At 31.8% G+C, this 4,355-nt stretch overlaps 1 pseudogene; it reads left to right on the top strand.

The window, feature by feature from the left end:
• Nucleotides 1-2,643: 2,643 nt before the first annotated feature.
• On the top strand, nucleotides 2,644-3,886 carry LOC149565347 (carotenoid 9,10(9',10')-cleavage dioxygenase pseudogene; annotated as a pseudogene).
• The last annotated feature ends 469 nt before the right edge of the window (nucleotides 3,887-4,355 follow it).

Here is a 4,355-nt window from a genome sequence, read left to right as displayed (position 1 = left end):
CATAAGTTCAAATTTTGAAGATTTGATAAATTTTAAAGATTTTATATAGTTCAACTATATGGATTTTTAAAATTTTCAATCTTATTATTCTGTTCATAGCCGAGGAGCTAGAATTTTGAATCAATAGTAGGGGTATGATTTTTATCCAAAATGTGCACTATAATATACTGACGAAACTGACAAAAGACAAACTATCCATTTTTGCAATCAATTTTTGCACATGTGTTCACTGGAAGCTACTACAAGAGGTTTTGTGATTTTGGGGCATTCTCAATGAAAAATGTAGATTTATTGTTGTAGATGAAATTAAGACTAGATATAGCTAGAATTCCATCAAATTTGATTTCATGGGCAACTTTAATGATGATTTGATTGTTTTAAATGGAGTTGGTTGTAAATGAAGTTTTTGTTGACAAAAGTAGAAGTGACATGCCAAAATTAGATTTTGAAGCTTCAACACAATTTATGATGAATTTTTGATATTTCTCCATAGGATATTTTGTTGATTACTTTAATGGGAGATATATTAGATATTTCTACAACATTTATGTTTTTAATTGCAAATAGATGAAGGAAGATCAGTTTCAGCAACATTAGATTGAAGACAATTTCAATGGGACACATGTCAATTTTAGATTCCAGATCCTAAAATATCTTCTCTTCTATATTCTTCTTCTCTGCTCATTGTAAGGGTTCCGATTTTGAGATTTTCTCACTATTGTGTGACTAGACAAGTTCCAATTTTTATGACTAGTGAGACCACAAGGTTGGCTCTAGTTTTAGAGTTGTGATATCATTTTTCTCAGTATTCCTCTATTATGAACAACATTAGTTGTATTTATTTTGAGGCATTTTAGGATATATAGTCATTCCTTGGTGTTATTTTTTAAATTTTGATATACATATGATGTATTGTTTTTAATGAAATTAATACAAGAGCTTCATTTTCTTTAGTTTCATTCTTATTCTCATCTCTTGCTTCTATTATTTGCAATCTTTTTTGTTGAAGAACGAAGAGCTTAAAATCATTTGCAATCCTTTAAGGTTGCATTTTTGGATAAACTCGCTAGTGGAACAAAGATCCATGTAAATGCTTGTTTACATTGATAGGGTTGTAGTTTTCACAAGGAGGATATTACCATAAGTATGAGAGTTTTTATGAAGATTGATGTCTATTTGCAAGTTAGATAGATAGATCAAATGTCTGGATATACAAGTATACTTTAGGTGTCCATGTGTATGTTAAGGTTTAGTTGATGCCCAATGGATAAGGGATTGGTCAGCTTAGAGATTGCATGTTCTTTGTAGTTGCATACTTGGTTTTTTCTGATGATTCAATCATTAATCAAATATCTTCCCCTTTATGTTTAAGAGTTAAAACAGTTTCCCTCACTTGGTTTATTAGGTTCATGTGCTCTGTTATTAGTTATTTCATGACCATGAATGCTTGCATAAACATAGAAGATTAAGGGGTTTTATCTATTATTGAGATTTAGTTATATTTCTTTACACTGGTACCATATAAAAAAATTGAGTTCCACCCACCTAGGTCTTGTAGAGCCTGAAGAAGAAGAAGGAATTATGCCTTATAGTTGGCCCAAGGTTAGCAATCAAGTGCGTCCATTATAGGAGTTTGTTAACCTTAGATGTATTGGTCTGGTTTCTTGATTATTTTAAAATATGTTAAATCGGGAGCCAACACATACAATGTATGAACATGAGGAGGTTTGTAGAGAAGAAGATATCATCCAGATGAAAATTCTCATGAAGATACACCTAGATTCTCTATGTTTATAAATCCATTGTTTAAAGAGGAAGTTGAAGGAGATATTGTTAAATTCTCTATGTTCCTAAATCCTTTGTTTGAAGGAGAAACTTACGAAGATGTGTATGATTTTTCTATGTTCCTGAACCCATTATTTGAAGATCAATCCTTGTGCAATAAAATCCATAAGTATCATGATGAAGATAGAAGGCTTAATGATAATGTTGATGTCAATGAAATTCATGACATGTTCCCAGAAAAGTATGCTTGCACCAGTTCATCATGTGAGCAGGATTTGTTTCAAACTTGTGAAAATAGTAAGTATTATCAACAACAAATTGAGGTAAGCATTTTCTGAAAATCTTTTAGAAATGCCTTTGAATAAAATGTTTAATGAAATTTTTTGTAATATGTTTAACATTGATTCTTGTATTTTTTTAAGTTTAATGGATACAAAAAGAAAAATACCCAAGGAGATAGGGATAGATAAGTTTGATAGTATTAATCCTAAGAAAATATTTTTTTGGGACATTAGAGTTGATGATATTAATTTAAGAATGACTCGTTATCAAAATTTGAGGTTTTTTGATGGATTATTGTTTGAACGTTAATATGACATTTTAATCCTTCATAAGTTTCAAGAAAGATTACTATAAAATTTTGAAAATTTTATACTCAAAGAATATTATAATAATTTAGAAAGATTTAGAAATCTTAGAGAATACTTGATGATAAATGTTAGATTGAATGACTTTGAAGTTTTTAGATTTTTATTAATGTTGCATGATCAAAATAAGGTTTTAGATAGAGGGAAAACCAAGCATTTCCTCTTGGGGGACCCAGGGCTCCTTGTTTTGTTCTACACTAGATTAGGTTTCATGGTCTACTTCCAGGTATGAATAAGGAACCATAAAGACATCTCAGCTATGAATTATTTCTTTGAGTTTGAATTTCCTTTTAATATAACCATTTAAAAGTTTGAATCTATGTGATAATATTTTATATTTATATGATCATTTTTGGAAACCATTTTGATTCTTGTGTTAAGTTGTTTCATCAAAATCATTCATGAAATCTTCACAATTTAGGCATCACATTTCTCTAAGAGATAAGTGACTTGAAAGGACTATTTGGATTGTTCAGTGCTATAATATATAGTTTGCATGTAAAATTTGGTGTGTTGCATGGTACATATGGGATGGGAGCAGGAAATAAAGCCCTCATCTACCATCATGGAAGGATACTTTCTTTGAATGAAGGAGACAAACCTTGACATACAATGTTGGTTAAGGATATGGACAAAATTTCTTATCTCCCCTTTCTAACAGATGCGCTAAGAGTTCTCGAAGATGGGGATCTACGTACACTTGGATTGATGGATTATGATAAAAGATTAACTCACTCTTTTATAGCTCACCTAAAGGTTGACCCTGTTACTAGAGAGATGTTTACATTTGGCTACCGATTCACTACTTCATATGTTACATACCATGTTATCACTAAGGAAGGTTACATGCTTGATCCAGTTCCAATAATGATTCTAGAACTTGTCATGATGCATGATTGTGCAACAACTCAAAACTATGCAATTTTCATGGATCTTCCTTTATATTTTCACCCCAAGAATATGATGAAGGGAAATCTTATTCTTACATTTGATCAAACCAAGAAAGCCTAGTTTGGAGTGCTTCCCTGATATGAAAAAAATGATCTTCAAATGCATTGGTTTGAGCTTCCTAACTGCTAAATTTTTCACAATGCCAATGCATAGGAGGAGGGTGATGAAATTATTCTTTAAACATGTCGCCTATTGGATTTAGATTTTGAAATGGTTGCAGGTCCTTTGAAAAAAAATCTTAAAAACTATACAAATGAATTCTATGAAATGTGATTTAACCTAAAGACTCGAGATGCTTCACAGGAGAAGCTTTCTAAATAATGAAAACTACATTGGAAGGAAGCAATATTTTTCTGTATAGAACCATATTAGATTCATTGGAAAAGGTGAAAGGTGTTACTAAGTTTGATCTCCAAGCTAAACCAGGAGTGGAGAGGAAAATTGATATTCAAAATGAAAGAGAGTTCATGAAAACCTTTTGCATAAGGCAAGCGATATTGTGAGATAAGTCTCATAATGTGGAGTCCATTGCATAAGCATCAATAGTCTTACCCATGTTTGATGTACAGTGATAGAAGCAGAAGAACAAGTGCTGAATGGGTTTTACAATGGCATCATTTTCAAAACAATTACCACATTGGCCTTCTTATCGTATTGCTGAAGGATCAAAGCTTGATTTCTCAAGAAGCTCGATAAGAATATTCATTTTAGATTGAACTTAATAATTAAAGGTGGAATGTTAATATTTCATTCGGGTGATTATTAGATGTGATTCAATCTAAAAGAGCGTATGAGTTCAATTGGGTAGGCCCTCAAGGTAGAGGCTTTAGAGGATTTGTTTGAATGGAAGACAACACTTGAAAAGGCTCTAGCTTAGGCACCCAATGCAACCCTTGTTATGGGGCAATGGTATATCTCAAAATGACTCAGCTAATCGAATAGATGGATCTGGAGAATATAGGAGGGACAGGC

Source organism: Cupressus sempervirens, chromosome 3, assembly GCF_028749045.1.
Source record: "Cupressus sempervirens isolate cs-2001-9-10 chromosome 3, ASM2874904v1, whole genome shotgun sequence".
Classification (NCBI taxonomy): Eukaryota; Viridiplantae; Streptophyta; class Pinopsida; order Cupressales; family Cupressaceae; genus Cupressus; species Cupressus sempervirens.
This window is presented reverse-complemented; position numbering and strand designations above follow the sequence as displayed.